This window comes from Bos mutus, chromosome 6 (genome assembly GCF_027580195.1).
Source record: "Bos mutus isolate GX-2022 chromosome 6, NWIPB_WYAK_1.1, whole genome shotgun sequence".
Classification (NCBI taxonomy): Eukaryota; Metazoa; Chordata; class Mammalia; order Artiodactyla; family Bovidae; genus Bos; species Bos mutus.
In genome coordinates this window covers 34,495,827-34,514,480 of record NC_091622.1, presented here as the reverse complement: position 1 = coordinate 34,514,480, position 18,654 = coordinate 34,495,827, and the positions used below count along the sequence as shown (strand labels likewise).

At 40.0% G+C, this 18,654-nt stretch overlaps 1 protein-coding gene across 3 annotated transcripts in view; it reads left to right on the top strand.

The window, feature by feature from the left end:
- The first annotated feature begins 752 nt into the window (after positions 1-752).
- CCSER1 (coiled-coil serine rich protein 1) overlaps positions 753-18,654 on the top strand; it is a 1,488,467-nt gene continuing 1,470,565 nt past the window's right edge. For 2 of the 3 annotated variants that reach the window (XM_070372147.1, XM_070372149.1), the window contains exon 1: positions 753-1,161. The gene's annotated coding sequence lies outside the window, so the exon portion shown is untranslated. Of the gene's footprint in view, positions 1,162-1,429; positions 1,572-18,654 lie in introns of those variants that run through there. The other variant, XM_070372148.1, reaches the window with a different exon arrangement.

Here is an 18,654-nt window from a genome sequence, read left to right as displayed (position 1 = left end):
ATAAATTAGGTAAGCAACAGCATCATGCATCAGAAGTCTTCTCCATCACTAAACTGGCAAAATTTCTTCAGAGGGCCATCAGTCAAATGATGTCAAAATGGTAACTGGTTTTGTTTGTAATCCCCGTGTTGTCGAGGACCATCTGTGTAACAACACAAGTTCCTCTCCAGGTCACAGTCCCAATGCTTTCATTATCCTACAGACGAGTTGATGACTGTAAATATTTGCTGGGAGGTATCATGGGCTTAGAGTAAGGAAGTCAGGTTTCTTTCCTTGCTGTCTTTGAGGGAGAGACGTGTCAGAATGTGAATAGGCTGTGTGAGAAGGAAAAGAGGACGAAGAATCTCACAATTATTATATCGGTGGTTTGGAGAGAAAATATACAGTGCATTTTCACTATTAACGCGTCCTCTTCGCAGAGCTTCAGATTTCCTCCCTTCCCCAGTTTTGACCTGCCAGTGCACTTGGACTCTTTGCATGCACGAAGATGGGCTAAGAAGAAAGCCAAGTCAGCATGGTCTGATACGGCTACCCCTAAAACGAAAACTCAGCAACCGGCCAGCACAGGGTGTGCGCGCGTTAATGCGTGAGTATGCATGCGTGGTAACCCGCGGACGCAGTTGGCCGGGCGCCGCCCTCGGAGCCCCCCCCCCACCCCTCCGGCCCCGGTCTAACCCCTCCCCCAACCCCGACCTTATAAAGGCAGCGCTCGCCGCCGCCCTCCTCACAGTCTGGGAGCGCGGCCTGCCAGAGAGGTGGTTCCCTTGTCCCCCACTCAGTCACACTCCGCGCACTCACACACTTGGAAGCGCCTCCCCACGTCCCTCCCCTGCTCTCCCCTTGCTCTGCTCTTCTCTCTCTCACCACAAATAGTCGCCGACCGACTGCCAATCCGCCTCTCTCTCCCTCTCTCCACAACATGACTGACTGGGAAGCGGTGGCTCAGGCAGAGCAGCTCTGCTGGAGCGGGCAGGAGGAGCAGGAGGATTATTAAATAACGCAGCTCTACTCTGTACAACTGGGAGTAGAGAGAAGGAGCCCAACATCCGAGAAGGGGAGGGAGGGCAGAGGAAGGGGACCGGGAAAGACAGTCCCGTGCCCCGAAGACATAAATCCCCGAGTGCCCGGGAGGAGCCTAACAAGCGGCGCGGAGCCCTCAAGGTAGTAACGCCCCCAGTGCCCCCGCACCCGGCGGGTCGCGCTTCGCGTCGCCGCGACACTGGGGTCGGCCCCGGGCGGACGCGGGGAAGACCGCCCGGCAGGTGACGGCGCCGTGCCCGGGCCGCCCCGGGGCAGCCCCCGCCCAGGCCCGGGGCGCCGGCCATGGGCCAGGCGTGTGCGGCGCGGAGACCTGGCCTGGCGGGCGGGGTGGGAGGGAGGCGGAAGGGCTCGCTCGCTGCGGGCCCGCGACTCTCCGCGCGCTGCGTGGCCTTTTCCTCCGCGCTCCTGAGCGCTCGGATCACCGCGGCTGCGGCCGCCGCTCCGGGGCGGTGAGGAGCGCGGCCGGTCGAGGAGGCAAGAGTTGGAGCAGCTCGGGGCCGCTCCCCTCCTTCGCCACTCTCGTCCCTCAGGTAGAGGCGTCCGGGCAGCGCTGGCCCCAGGGACTGCGGGAGCCCGGGTGGGGGCGGTGGCGGGGAGGGGGAAGGGGGAAGGGGGAAGAGGAAAGGGGGCGGGGAGCCCGGGGCTCCTGGTGGAGCCGCAGTGCCGGAACCTGGACGGCCCCTTGCCTTCGCTCTCTCGTCCTCCGGCGCTGGCTTCCTGGATTGGAGGCGAGACCCTCCCCAGCGGCGGCAGGAACAGCAGCGACTTAGTGTGAACAAATTGCTTTGTGGTGGCGCATCCAGGGCTCTAGGGAGGGGTGTGTTTGTGTGTGTGTGTGTTTTCGCCCTTGGACTAATCACAGCGTTGGTTCACCTGGAGAGAAAATCAGTCCCGAGCTGAAACCGCAGGTGTCCCCTTGCTCCGCCTCCCCCCACCTTCTGGGTTGTGTCCCGGGGACTCGTACACGCAGTGCTGTCAGGGGCAGGGTTGCGCGATGGGGTGATGGAGGGATTTGTGAATGGTGCTGCTTTGCGCGTGGAGGCTGAGCCTTGCTGATGTAAAGGAGGAGGGATCCAGAGTGAGAAGAAAGGCTATTTATGGCAAAGAGTTGTGAAATTTCTCGGGGTTTCCTTCCGTGTTTCCTGAGCTTCTCTGTCTCCCTCTCCTCCTCTATCTCAATTCCTCTCTCCCCTCTTCTTTCTCAGAATTAGAAGCAATTCTGCTTTCCATTCCATCCCCACCCCCTTTCTCGTGGGACCTTGAATATGAGATGAAGGAAGTCAGAAAATCACTTGCCATTTTACAGGTAGAAAAAAACATGCTTTTTACAAGTTACTGATCCTTTGCCTTTTATGTTTGTGTGTACTTATCACGTCTCTTGCCTCTTCAGGCCACCAATAATACTTACAGACAAAACATCTACTTGGTTTCAACAGCTTTCATTTCTAATATCTTTACAGTTGAATACCTTCCCACAGATATCGAACACATTTATACCCCTAAGAAAGGCTGTTAACATAATGTGCACACATTTTACCATAAAACTGGTTTTATTAAAAGCCTTGGGGAAGAAAGAGAAGCAGACAGCTAGGTGCGTTTGTATTGATTATTGCTAATTAGAATTAAAATTAGCTATTAAGAAAAGACCTAAAATACTTTTAGTCTAGTCCACAACACAGTTTGTTTCAGTTTCTTTTCCTGTTTGCTTTATAACAGACAAAAATTCCAGACGTAACGTGAAGCTTAGAGAGGTGTCTTAGAATAGTGTATACCAACTGCGTTTTAGCAAATTTATGTTTGTTCTATGAAAAATCTGTGTTTTCATAGAACCATCTACTAGGTTGTAACTGATATAGTAGGATAGTGTCATTATTTTGAATTTGGATGTCTCTAAGCAGCTGTCAGGCACAATGTTTTTAAAACATTGAAATTCTATGTTGTAACAACCAGTTCAATAATTTCAGGAAGAAAGAGAACTGACCAACTTACTGTCAGAGTGGTTTTCATTTAGTATTAATTAAGGAGCTCCTTTTTTGATCAAAACATGCCAACTGTTGATGTTTTCTTCCAGTGTGAAAGTAGCTTTCCTTAGTAGTTCTGTTTGTTTTGAAGACAAAGCAGAGTTAAAGATTTATTTGATTTGATTAGATTTGTATTGGTTAAAATACATTTTTAACACTGAAGCATGTGTAGTTTTATATATTACATTAAAACATGAACTGAGCACCCTGGCTCTGAGGGTTGTTAACTTTCTTGAATCATTGGAATGTAGAAGTAATGGGGAATTTTAAAAGGTACTTGATGGGCTATATTATTGTAGTCATTAAATAGTCATACTTATTAATATTTTTTTGACACCATCAGAGAATTAGCAACTTTATTATTTAATGATGCATTTTTATACTATAGAATGTTGATTTACGTTGTCGTGAAGTTGAAAATGAAAAAAATGTATATAATATAGATGTTGGCCTCCTTATTGCATTTTATTATGCAACGTAGTATTCATAATAAAGAGCCTGTCATGTGCAAGGCACTATCTAGGTATTGTGGAGGAATGTAAGAATTCTTTGCCTCCTGCCCTTCAGGAGCTTACTCTCCAGTTGGGGAAAGTCCGATGTTCATGCTTGAACAGTTAACAAACCTTGACAATAAGAGATTGCATGTCTAATGAAGACTGCAGGAGTTCAGAGCATGACAATAACATTTCATACTGAATTTTGTTTGAAAAGGCTTCTAGGGTAGGTAAGACTTCCTTGGTTTTGATCCTAACGGATAAATAGGATTAGTGACTTGTGGATAAGAATATAAAATATAAAATGCAAGTCTCCTTAAATTGTAGAAAAGAGCAAAAGGTATGAGAAAGATAAGTTTGTTTGAAATAGCTTTTGATATTGCAAAGTGGTTGAATTTGTTGTACAAAGTGCAGGGTGAGTCTGTTTTTGATGTACAACATTCTGTACACTGTGTTTTTGGAATTAGTTGTAAATATTTCTGTGCCTAAGAAGACAAGTTTTTTATCTTGCTTTTTAGTGAAAAATATACTCTCTATATATTAGAAAAATACGTAAGTAGAGAATGCTTACCCTAAATATTTAAATATACCACATCACACTAAAGTGTTGAATTTTGGAATGTACATGAAGTGAGGTGTTCAAGTTATATCCTTAATCAACTCTCCTTAGATTTGGTCTAAAGAAAAGAGGATGAGATATGTAAAAGAACAACTGTATAAATAATGAGCAGTCATTGAATGCTTAATATTTTATTCATATAAAATGTATACCTTGTTAACATATTTTCTATCATATTTTGTTTTAAAGTTGTTAGAATGCACTTGCATAATAGTTAATCTATCCTTACATTATTTTCATGAATATATAGCTATGATGTAGGACCTGTGGGAACAATTTTAGAGTTGTAACAGTTTAAAAAATGTTTTAACTATCTTTTGGTAAATGTATTACTAATAAGATTGTGCTCTGTTTATAAGAGTGTGCATTTTTAACTGAGTTACGTGTTCTTTGTTTTTATACAAACACAAAACTGTTTAGAATGCATTCCTCCATTTTAAGAACACAAGAGGTAAGATCTGAATTGACATTGAACCTGTCTAATCAATATGACACTCAGAAGTATTTTATGGTGATAGTAAGGAAATAGTACAAATATTAGATATGACTTTCAGTAGATAACAGAATAGAAGTACTTTCAGTTTAGTTGAATTAAAAGACATATATATACATATATATTTTGTTGACAGTGAATAGATAAGTCATTACTGAAATGAAAATCCTATTAAATCACCAATTTCTATTCATGCAGGAATGGGATGATTTCCAATGTAGTCAAAGTACAGACCAGCATATCTGTTAATTGGTCTCTTTTGAGTTTGGTTTTGGACAATATGTCACAGGTGTATCACTTTGATAATGTAATCTCTCCCATTGTATGACTGACAGCTTTTGCATGATTTCCCTACTGGATAGTGACAACATCTATTTGCTCTATATTGAGGACATATGCTTTTATCAGCAATATAATCTTCACTATGTGAGAGTGTCATTTAACAATAAAACATGAAGTCTGCAGTGGGAGAAGCAGAGAGAAAAGATGAGGAGATTGATGAAAGACACTAACAAAGGAAACATACTTCAAAAGGTAGCTTAAATATAATATAAAAATGTAAAGCTGACCAGTTTAATCTGCAGTTGATACAGTACCAGGATATTGTTATCAGTTCTTACTTTAAATGACTGCATTTCATTTTAAGCTATTTTCATGGCTAAACAAAATGTCAAAAAAAAAAAAAAAAAGCGGTGCTTGAAAATGTTTCCTAGGGTATGTGGTATTATATTACAATTAAAAGAAATTCTGCTTGGACCTTTGACAGATAGTTTGCTGTTTGGAAAATTCCTGGCTCTATATTTAGACTAACTTAAAAATATACTTGTTGTTTTTTAATTATTTACACTGTAATAACAATTTAAAAATTTTGATTAAACTTATTACAATTCTTGAACACTGTAGCTGTGTTCTGATACTAAATAAAATCTGAAGGTCATTTATAAGGAAACATTCTGTTATCTAATGGCAAATTATTAACCTAGAGTGGTAATTCTCAAAATGTCGTTCCCTGGACAATAGCATGAGTGAACTTGTTAAAATGCAATTCCGTTAAATGATTGAATCAGAAACTCTGCATTGGGGTTTCCTGTGTGATTCTTGGGCTTCCTAGGTGGTGCTAGTTGTAAAGAACCTGCCTACCAATGCAGGGGACATAAGAGACACAGGTTCAATCCCTGGGTTGGGACGATCCCCTGGAGATGGGCAGCTTAACCCACTGCAGTGTTCTTGCCTGGAGAATCCCATGGAGAGAGGAGCCTGGCAGGCTGTGGTCCATAGTGTCTCAAAGAGTTGGACATGAGTGAAGCGACTAAGCATGCACACACGTGTGATTCTTATACTAAAGTTTGAGAACCACTAACTTAGAGTATTTTATAGTGATATTTGAAGGCCATGTCTTCCACCTATTTTATATCTAAATACTTTCCTCAACTGGTAGAGATAACTAGGCTTTGAAAGTTTAGACGTAGAAAGTATTGTACTCTCCATCAGAAGAATTTCATCTTAATTGAGCTTTTTTCTTTTAAAAAAAAATTAAATGACTTTGTAACTCCTTGTTGTTGATTAGGGAAGCAGTACATCAGTGTAGAATTTAACTGGACAATAATGAGCTCAGGCTGACCTTATTGGTAGTCATTTATAAAGAAAAAAATATGCACAGTGTACAAAGGTTGACCGTCTTTAGTTTTGTTGACTCTTATGTGATATTTTTGGTCTTGGCATTTATAATCATTTTCTCTGTATAAGATTACAGTTATTTTAGCTGCACAATAATAGCTTCACAAGTGTGAAATGTTCTCTCAAATGTTCTTACTGCTGAAAGAATTTTAGATTACATCTGTATGTCTTTCAAGATAAAGATAATGTGTTCAAATCCTATATCTCTCTTAGTATCCTTCTCCCTTTCTTCTTCCTCCATCCTGGCCCCCCACCCCCAGGACTCCCCCACCCCTGCCTTTCAGATACAAGTTCAATCAGCCCTTCCCAAAGGAAACCTTCCTTGGCCTTCTTTGCTGCATCAGTGTCCCTTATATATATTGCTTTAGTTCCATGTTCTTCTTCCTTATGGTACTCATTGCAATTTAATTTTATGTGTATTTGTGTGTTTGGTTCAGTATCATCAAGAATTAACAATGGCCAACACATAAATATTGAATAATTGTATGCCTTCATTCTAAGGATATTTATGTTTTTCCAAAGACTGACCGTTTAAAAAGTATTTTAAAGGAGTCCCTAGACTATATGAAAATATGGGTGTTGTTTTTCTTTCTATTTTGCAAACGATGAGATGTTTGTTAACAACAGCAGCAATGACTATCATGTGCTGAGCACTTCTTCCATGACAAACACTTACATTTGTTATGCCATGCAGTTCTCCTAACATTATAGAATTTTGTGCATATTTTAGAGATGAGGAAACTGAGGCTCTGTTCTGTGAGCTGCCAAACTACTTATACCAAATATTCATACTTTATTATAATAATTTATAAATTATGAAATCAGTAGATAGAAGGTGTGGAGTGTATTCAGTCCTTATTCCTGTTTTAATTCTGGGCCCAGCAATAGCTGTTCATTATTCACCCTGTTGCTCCTGTCTTCCGTGATGGCTGTTGTTGCTTCTTGGGTGATTGCAATAAGTGATGGAGAACTTGTAAGGCTGATATTCCCATCTTTTTATTACTCTTTTCAGTACTGATATATTTTGCCCTCAGTGCCATAATTCTTTTGCCCCAACTAGTCAGAATCTCCCAAATTATTAGTGGAAATTTAAGATGTAACCGAGTATAGTTTTAAGAATGAGTGCCTATATGTGGAGAATGGTCAAACATTAGATATTCTCCATATTTGGAAATATACAGCATATCTTTTAGCAAGGTACACACAGAGATTTCAATACTTTGCTCAAACAAAACTGATATTTCGGGCAGCCTGTTAATTCAACTTGTCTCCCAAGAGAAAAAAAATTACTTGTCAATTTAGTTTCTTTTGACTTTTAATCTTCAACTTATTTACTTAAATATGGCTTTAATCAGTGTTCAAATGTTTGAAGCAAAGTAAATATTTTGAAGTATTTATGTATTATGATTCTATAGAAGTCCATGGTCAGCATTACATTTGCTTTTTCTGAAGCTGTCTGCTAGACTCATGGACAGAGTTATATATTTCATAGTGTGTTTAAGTCAGTCAATAACATGGATAAAAATAGATGCATAATAACAAAAAGAAAAAAAAAAAGATTGGTCGTTTTACTGAGTATCTCACTTAAGGCCTGTTTTGTAGCTTTTTGTCAGAATCTGTTTCTGCCACTGGAATTGTTTACCAGAGCCCTCAGCCATGCCCCTGATTTATGAGCAGTTCTTCTATGGAGTGGAAAGCTTGGCATCTAGTCTGAGACCTTAGGACTTAATATCAAGCCACCCTTGATGTCCAGCTCTAATGTTATAGCATATTTTTAGTAATGCTTCTTTCTTACAATTGAAATGATTTCTCAGTTAATATTTCCCCTGCATCTTGGTAACTTACTCAGTATCACCATTTCTCATAGCATTTGAGCGCAAACATTCTTTGACAGAGCCTTCTTTATTTCTTAAGGATTGGGTTTATGCCTGTGAAACCACTTCATTTCCTGAGCTCTTTCATCTGCCAGCAGACTCTCCCCTGCCTTGTCCCCAGTAACTACTTTCCTGGACTTCTAAAACTTTCCAACTCTAAGAGGTAAGCTTCATTCCCAGTACCCACTGTTAGACCTTCATGATGCCAACCTCTTATGGCATATTGTTGTTGTTCTGTTGCTAAATCTTGTCCAACTCTCTGTGACCCCATGGATGCAGCATGCCAGGTTCCTCTGTCCTTCACTCTCTCCCAGAGTGGCCCAGTTTCATGCCCATTGAGTTGGTGATGCTATCTAGCCATCTCATCCTCTGCCATCTCCTTCTTCTTTTGCCTTCAGTCTTTCTGAGCATCAGGGTCTTTTTCAATGAGTTGGCTCTTTGCATCAGATGGCCCAAGTACTGGAACTATAGCTTCAGCATCAGTCCTTCCAATGAATATTCAGGATTGATTTCCTTTAGGACTGACTGGTTTGATCTCCTTGCTGTCTAAGGGACTCTCAAGAGTATTCTCCAGCACCACAATAGGAAAGCATCATTTCTTTGGCTGTCAATCTTTTTGATGGTCCAACTCTCATATCCATACATGACTACTGGAAAAACCTTTGCTTTGAACATGTGGACTTTTGTCAAAAATGGTGGCAGGTTTTTAATACGCTGTCTAGGTTTGTCCTAGTTTTCCTTCCAAGGAGCAAGTGTCTTTTAATTTCATGGCTGCAGTTACTGTCTGCAGTGATTTTGGATCCCAAGAAAATAAAATCTGTTACTGCTTTCACTTTTCCTCCTTCTGTATGGCTCCACCCCCAGATATAGGTTGGTTGGACTTCTTGGAAGTATTTACAGCTGGGGTTGTATTGTGCTTTCCAGACTGAAGGGCAAGTCTAGTTCCAGGTTCTGATCATCACCAGATTGCTTCATTTTGCTACATGTTATCTTCTGTGTGGCTGTGTCCCACTATAGTGCTAACTCATTCATCATCATTGACAGCAAACATTTTGTAAATGCTTATTATGTATGTCAGTCTGTTTCAAAAAGGATGTACCTCCTGTGGTTCTTTAATCCACATAAATGGAATACAGATTCTTCCCTGTCTGGTTTGTTTCTGTAATTCTAAGTCAGTTGTTTATTTCAAGATGACCTGGCTTTTCTTCATTCTGCTTTATAACCTTATTTGAATATAATATAGTTGGAATGTCAGACAGCTGAAGAAAGAAAGATGGTGTGATGCCTTCTCTAATTTTCCCTGTTTGTTAACGAAAACTAGAGGTATTCCTGTGTTCAGGAAGTGTTTGGTAAGCCAGGTATACTGCCTTAATTCAACTTCCTTATCAACCAAATTCAGACTGCTACTGCTGCTAAGTCACTTCAGTCGTATCCAACCCTGTGCGACCCCATAGACGGCAGCCCACCAGGCTCCCCCGTCCCTGGGCTTCTCCAGGCAAGAACACTGGAGTGGGTTGCCATTTCCTTCTCTAATGCATGAAAAGTGAAAAGTGAAAGTGAAGTCGCTCAGTCCTGCCGGACCCTTAGCGACCCCATGGACTGCAGCCTACCAGGCTCCTCCGTCCGTGGGATTTTCCAGGCAAATTCAGACTAGCGTGTCATATTTCTTATGTATCTGTTCACTGCAGTTAGGTTTTTCCTGGAAAGTTAAATACTATGATTCTGTTAGTGAGTTGTTATTGCTTTTGTTTGTGGCTTTTTTTTCTTTCGTTGTTTTTTGCTTGATTTTGGCAGTAGCAGTAATTGATACATCATAAACCAGTGTAAGATTTACAAATAAAACCAAACAAGTATAAAAACATGGCAGAAACAAATGCAGATATAGGCTTTGACATTCTGGTCAATTCTTTCTCAACTATTTTAATTTGTTTGATTGTTTTTGTTATTTATAGATATACAAATTACCAGAGCATTAAGTCATTAAGTCTGAATATATGAAATGTGTTTAGTGAGTACTCTTTAATATAAAATATTATTTAGAACATTCAGGAAAAACTTGAAAGACATGATATGAAGCTTAAGAAAAGGAAAAACATACCTCTATATAAAAATCAAGTTCAATATTAGAAATGCAGACTAAGAGTAACTTATTTCATGTAAAGTTTTGAAATGTCTTACTGAAGCAACAGTTAGAACTGGACATGGAACAACAGACTGGTTCCAAATAGGAAAAGGAGTACATCAAGGCTGTATATTGTCACCCTGCTTGTTTAACTTATATGCAGAGTACATCATGAGAAACGCTGGACTGGAAGAAGCACAAGCTGGCATCAAGATTGCCGGGAGAAACATCAGTAACCTCAGATATGCAGATGACACCACCCTTATGGCAGAAAGTGAAGAGGAACTAAAGAGCCTCTTGATGAAAGTGAAAGAGGAGAGTGAAAAAGTTGGCTTAAGGCTCAACATTCAGAAAACTAAGATCATGGCATCTGGTCCCATCACTTCATGGCAAAATATAGATGGGGAAACAGTGGAAACAGTGTCAGACTTTATTTTTTGGGACTTCAAAATCACCGCACTTGGTGATTGCAGCCATGAAATTAAAAGACGCTTACTCCTTGGAAGGAAAGTTATGACCAACCTAGACAGCATATTCAAAAGCAGAGACATTACTTTGCCAACAAAGGTCTTTCTAGTCAAGGCTATGGTTTTTCCAGTAGTCATGTATGATGCGAGAGTTGGACTATAAAGAAAGCTGAGCGCCAAAGAATTGATGCTTTTGAACTGTGGTGTTGGAGAAGACTCTTGAGAGTCCCTTGGACTGCAAGGAGATTCAACCAGTCCATCCTAAAGGAGACCAGTCCTGCGTGTTCATTGGAAGGACTGATGCTGAAGCTGAAACTCCAATACTTTGGCCACCTGATGTGGAGAGCTGACTCATTTGAAAAGACCCTGATGCTGGGCAAGATTGAGGGCAAGAGGAGAAGGGGACGACAGAGGATGAGATGGTTGGATGGCATTACCGACTCGATGGACATGGGTTTGGGTGAACTCTGGGAGTTGGTGATGGACAGGGAGGCTTGGTGTGCTGCGGTTCATGGGTTGCAAAGAGTCAGACACGACTGAGCGACTGAACTGATAATAAAACCAACGGGTCAGTATACTAGAATTCCTAAATTTTCAAAGGAATGCTACCTACTTGGCAGATAGCTCAAGATCAGAGTTATTTGATTTTGTTTTCAATTTTTAATACTATATTTATGTGCAGACAGACCCAATAAAACTAAATGTATTCATTAATAAATGAGTTTCTTAAAAGTTAGAATGTACCTCCTTGAGCAGTAATTTTAAAAATAAAGTACAGACTACTAAATTGGGCCGTAAAAAAGCATTATAAATTTGTACAGTAAACATATAACCTTGCAGCAACATTGTGGCTAAAATTAACTTTGAGGTATATTTCCTACAGTGTTCCTCAAGGTGTAAATATGGTGATATTGGGAAACATCTTCATCAACACTAGTTCATCTTTTGAAAGGGTTCTGCAGTGGGAGGGTCTAAGTTGATTACAGGGAAAGTGTAATATGAAGCATCCCATGGGGACATTTTGAGGGTCCCAGATCCAAGTCCTGCTCAAAACGCTGAAAGGATAAAGACACTACAGTATTAACTATCTAGTGAAGAGTAGGAGAGAATTGCCTTCCATGATATTTCTGAGGACCATCAGGTTCACTGGATGATAATGAAAGAAACACATAACCCCAGAATCTAATATAGGGAATGATTTAATGATGTACTGTGTTTTAAATACCAAAAAGTTTTAGTTGAATATGGGATGTACGTGTGTGTGTTAGTCGCTCAGTCGTGTCTGACTCTTTGCGACCCCCTGGACTGTAGCCCACCAGGCTCCTTTGTCCATGGGATTCTCCAGGCAAGAATACTGGAGTGGGTTGCCACATGGGATAGATTGGTAAATTTGAAGTTCTGGAGATGAGATCTCCAACCCCACTTCCGACAGGCTAGTCCTCAGTCTGTCTAGTCACCTTTGAGGCAAGGGAGCTCTCCAGGGTACTAGATTCTTGCTGAAATCCTCCCTTGCAAAATATTTTGTTGTTTTTGTTTTTGCTTATCATAGCCTTTCATAGCCATTGCAGATGCTGCATCATTCACTTGAAATGACTGACCTTCCATCATTTGACTTATTCTTGTGAGTCTTTGAAGGCTCAATGCAAATGTAAGTTCAAGGATGCTTACTTCAGCCCCATGTAAGAAGCCTGTTCTGAGTTCTAATAGCAGGCTGTGTATATCACTATCAAATCTCCATTTAAAGTATCATAATTTACTCTTTGCTTATGCTTCATGTCCACTAGATTGTAAACTTAATGAGGGCAGAGTTTTGTGCTTTGTTCTCTTTTTCAAACAGCTCATCTAAATCAGTGATGTGAAGATCCTTAGTAATTGATTAGTAAATGAATACTGCTTAAGAATAGCTTGAATATTGTCCATTTTATGTGAGCAACTCCCAGAGCTAACCACTGTCTTGAGTAATGTCAAGATTTACTTTGAATATTTCTCTCTATGGCTTTTTCATGGACTAAAAACTTTTTTAGGTTACTTGGTTCTTAACTTGAAACCAGATATCCTAAAATGGCCACAAGTCTTGAAAAAAATGAAAGGACTGGAGGGACTATGGCATATAGTCCCAGGGGCATTAGGGTATCAGTGAGGTTCAAAGAAGGGAGCATAGGCTGATATGGAAAATGGGGGCCAAAGAACCGACTGGATTGTCATATTGTTAAACAAGTATCCCAAACATCTACTCCACGTTCATTTTAAGTCTTCTGGAATTTGGGGTCTCCTCTCAATTTCTATAGCCCAGATATCCATTTTGACATGTTTGCAAATCTGAGGTAACATGAGGATAGCAGAATTCTTCAACCGAATAAACAAATGTTGCTAGTACCTGTGTATATAATGGTTGATGAAACATGTTTTTTATCCTCCTACAGTTTAGTTTTCAATTGTAGTGCCCATATTGTCCATGATACTTGGTGAAAATGGAACTTGGAAGACTTCTTTTCTCTGTCTTTTTATAGCTGCGTTAGTGACTTCTTGGACTGCCATTCTGTACATCTGCTTGTTTCCAGTACTCCACTCTCACACATACCATTGAATGTTCAGTGTGGCAGTAAGTGATTGTTATCATTGAAAAACACATTTGCTTACATGTAAGACATCCTGTCACTAATATGATATAGATTTACTTATCACTGTAACACGAGTGGTAAATTGTATACCTGTCTATGCTGCTGCTGCTAAGTCGCTTCAGTCGTGTCCAACTCTGTGCGACCCTATAGATGGCAGCCCATCAGGCTCCCCCATCCCTGGGATTCTCCAGGCAAGAACACTGGAGTGGGTTGCCATTTCCTTCTCCAATGCATGAAAGTGAAAAGTGAAAGTGAAGTTGCTCAGTCGTATCCAACTCTTAGCAACCCCACGGACAGGAACCCACCGGGCTCCTCCGTCCATGGGATTTTCCAGGCAAGAGTACTGGAGTGGGGTGCCATTGCCTTCTCCAATACCTGTCTATATCTTCCCTTATAGGGGCAATTGGAGAGTATTTGAGGTACCACAGTTTTTCATTTTGTCAGAAATTCCCTATATTTCAAGTGCATGAACTGTAGGAAATGGTTGTGTGGCCTTGTTGTGGGGGATATTTCCACTTTATAATTCTACTTTTCACATTTTTAAAGTATATGTACTATCCATCCTGTATGTCATGCTGTTTCTCTTACCTGTTTTGATTTTTTTCTTTTACCTATTGCCAGCAGGAATGTTTCAATTATGAAGCATAAGAAAAGTATATATTTTAGTAATATTTACTTCTTGGGAAATCTAGTTATATAACTCAGAGAAAAATATAGATTCAAAATAACAGTGTAAAACAAAGAGTTTAAAAGAACTAAATAGACATTTCTCCAAAGAAGACATACAGATAGCTAACAAACACATGAAAAGATGCTCAACATCACTCATTATCAGAGAAATGCAAATCAAAACCACAGTGAGGTACCATTTCATGCCAGTCAGAATGGCTGCTATCCAAAAGTCTACAAGCAATAAATGCTGGAGAGGCTGTGGAGAAAAGGGAACCCTCTTACACTGTTGGTGGGAATGCAAACTAGTACAGCCACTATGGAGAACAGTGTGGAGATTCCTTAAAAAACTGAAAACTGGAGATAGAACTGCCATACCACCCAGCAATCCCACTGCTGGGCATACACACTGAGGAAACCAGAAGGGAAAGAGACACGTGTACCCCAATGTTCATCGCAGCACTGTTTATAATAGCCAGGACATGGAAGCAACCTAGATGTCCATCAGCAGATGAATGGATAAGAAAGCAGTGGTATATATACACAATGGAGTATTACTCAGCCATTAAAAAGAATACATTTGAATCAGTTCTAATGAGGTGGATGAAACTAGAGCCTATTATACAGAGTGAAGTAAGCCAGAAAGAAAAACACCAGTACAGTATACTAACGCATATATATGGAATTTAGAAAGATGGTAACGATAACCCTGTATGCGAGACAGCAAAAGAGACACAGATGTATTGAATAGTCTTTTGGACTCTGTGGGAGAGGGAGAGGGTGGGTTGATTTGGGAGAATGGCATTGAAACATGTATAATATCATATATGAAATGAATTGCCAGTCCAGGTTCTATGCATGATATAGGATGCTTGGGGCTGGTGCACTGGGATAACCCAGAGGGATGGTACTGGGAGGGAGGTGGGAGGGGGGTTCAGGATGGGGAACACGCGTATACCTGTGGTGGATTCATGTTGATGTATGGCAAAACCAATACAATATTGTAAAGTAATTAACCTCCAATTAAAATAAATAAATTAAAAAAAAGAACAATGAAGGTAATTCACCACATTAACAAAAGGAGACAAATCATGTTAATAAATTCAGAAAAAAGTTAATAAAAGTGTTAAAAATAAAGCAAAACTTTTCTATAATCATCTTGAGTAAACTCATAGTTTGAAAAGCTAATAATTTCTTTATGAAATATGTAGAATTATGCCAAATAATAACATCATTAATTTTAGAGATTAAAAATCACTAGTCATTTTGAGTAATACTAGAGATGAAACTGCAGATGGTGACTGCAGCCATGAAATTAAAAGATGCTTACTCCTTAGAAGAAAATTTATGACCAACCTAGATAGCATATTGAAAAGCAGAGACATTACTTTGCCAACAAAGGTCCGTCTAGTCAAGGCTATGGTTTTTCCAGTGGTCATGTATGGATGTGAGAGTTGGACTGTGAAGAAAGCTGAGCGCTGTAGAATTGATGCTTTTGAACTGTGGTGTTGGAGAAGACTCTTGAGAGTCCCTTGGACTGCAAGGAGATCCAACCAGTCCATTCTAAAGGAGATCAGCCCTGGGTGTTCTTTGGAAGGAATGATGCTAAAGCTGAAACTCCAGTACTTTCGCCACCTCATGCAAAGAGTTGACTCATTGGAAAAGACTGTGATGCTGGGAGGGATTGGGGGCAGGAGGAAAAGGGGACGACAGAGGATGAGATGGCTGGATGGCATCACTGACTCGATGGACGTGAGTCTGAGTGAACTCCGGGAGATGGTGATGGACAGGGAGGCCTGGCGTGCTGTGATTCGTGGGGTCGCAAAGAGTCGGACACGACTGAGCAACTGAACTGAATTGAACTGAGAGATGAAACACTCCTATAAGAACTACGGTTTAATCCATCTAAAAGAAAAGTTGTCTTAAAACTTTTCAAGGCCGTATATGGTGTGTTCTCACAGTTTAGTTATTTTATAATGTCACTGTTAGGAGAAAGAGGTGATTTTAGAAATCATGTGAAGCCTTTGTGTTGTGTAATCATAGCCCTGGGATTCTTCAGCCCTCAGTCAACCCTAGGACTCCTTTGAGACCAAAATTGGTGTGGTCATGAAAAGATGGGGACCTGCTGTGATTGCATTTTCTTTTCCTCTTAAGTAGAAGAAGTCAATTCACTTTACACCCCCACCAGAACCATATTAAGTGCTTGTACAAATATCATTGAATTTAAAATTACTTTTGTAGAGTACTACTGTCTGACATTAAGTCAAAACTTGGATCAGTCATTGTTGTCTATGTACATGCACAAAAATACACACATATATATATTAATGTAATTTCTTATAATGGGATTTGTTTTATAAAAATTTTTCCTAGTAATGCATGTGTTTTTAGCCTTTTTTTATTTTTGAGGGGAAGGGGTGAATCAGTTAGATAGTGAATCAGTTAGTTAGCTCTCCAGAAGAACAGACCAATTGTATACATATTCATATCATCTATCTATAAGAAGATTCACTTTAAGGAATCAGTATAAGTGATTTGTTTTATAATTTTTTTTCCTAGGAATGCATGTGGTTTTAGCCTTTTTTTATTTTTGAGAGGAAGAGGTGAATCAGTTAGTTAGTGAATCAGTTAGTTAGCTCTCCAGAAGAACAGACCAAATGTATACATATTCATATCATTTATCTTTAAGAAGATTCACTTTAAGGAATCAGTATATGTGATTGTGGTGGCTGGCAAATCTGAAATCTGTAGGGCAGGCCAGCAGGCTGGAAACTCAGGCAGGATTTCTATGTTACAGTTTGAGGCAAAATTCCTTCTCCAGGAAATGTCGGTTTTTGCTTTTAGGCCTTCAGCTGATTCAGTGAGACCCACCCACATTATTAGAGGTAATCGGCTTTACTTAATGTCAAATGTTTATAGACATTAATCATGTCAAAAAATACTTTTCACAGCAATATCCAGACTAGAGTTTGACCAAACAACTGGGCACCATATCTAAGTCAAAATTTCACATACAGTTTAATAATCACAGAGGGTGAGGGATAATATGTTCACAAGCCCTTTCTGGTTGACATGGTAAGTGTGTGTACACGTTTTTCCTTTGGCTGGATACTTCAGCATTGGTCACTAGTTTGTATTTGTAGACATAAGTCATCATTTATTGGTTCCTTATATGTTCAGTTCAGTCGCTCAGTTGTGTCCGATTCTTTGCAACCCCATGGACTGCATCATGCCAGGCTTCCCTGTCAATCATCAACTCCCAGAGCTTGCTCAAACTCATGTCCATTGAGTCGGTGATGCCATCCTACCATTTCATCCTCTGTTGTCCCCTTCTCCTCCCACCTTCAGTCTTTCCCAGAATTAGGGTCTTTTCCAGTGAGTCAGTTCTTCGCATCAGGTGGCCAAAGAATTGGAGCTTCAGCTTCAACACCCATGACTCTAATGAATATTCAGGACTGATTTCTTTTAGGATTGACTGGTTTTGATCTCCTTGCAGTTCTAGGGACTCTCAAGCGTCTTATCCAACACCACAGTTCAAAAGCATCAATGCTTCGATGCTCAGCTTTCTTTATAGTCCAACTCTCACTCCATACATGACTACTGGAAAAACCATAGCTTTGACTAGATGGACCTTTGTTGGCAAAGTAATGTCTCTGCTTTTTAGTATGCTGTCTAAGTCTGTCATGGCTTTTGTCCCAAATGATTATATATTCTGTAATCATTTTGCAAGTATGCAGTGTGTTCAACAGACAATACTAGGCAGTTGAAAACTTCAAAAAGTGACTGAAAGAGGCTAAATCTTCTAAGTGTTTTAATTCTAGTGGAAAAGACACAAGTATAATAGATGACTATGATAAGTAAATTTGTAGAGTGGAAATGTGCATTTTTTTAATCATGACAATTAAATATCATTTTCCCCATGAGCAATCAGAAAATAATTCATGTCAGTGGTTAATATGCCAAGTTACTATGCTTATGTTTGAAGATGACTCACATGTAAAATTGGATTATGGATGCTTGCCCACTGCAGGTCCACTTCATTGACAGTGTTGGCCATGCATACTTTCATTTTAGCACATTAAAGGGTTTGTATTTTTATTCAGCCTATGCAAAGGTGATTTAGTATATACTCAAACAGGTCTGACAAGTGGGCTGTCATGTTTTATTGATAATCTTGTATTTTATATAGCACAGAGCAATAAACATTTTCTTTACAGCCTCCAAATGGGTGTTTTCTCATAGCAGTTTATCCTTCCAAAACTGCATTTTATTTCTGTTTTATTATTCAGTGAATATGAACTTGTCTGCCTGACTTTTGAGGCCCTCTATAAACTTACCACACTTTACTAATCCAGATATAGATCTTCCACTTTGTTAAGATCGTGTAACTTAGAGCACTCTCACATACGCAGCATATACATTTAATCCTTTCCATTCATACAAATCTCGGCTGTCATTACAGGCCTGACTCCATGAAACCTTCCATGATGACTCTAACCTGCCTAGGGAGTTTCCTTTGCTGAACTCTGAGTTGCAAGCAATATCTAGTTGGCACC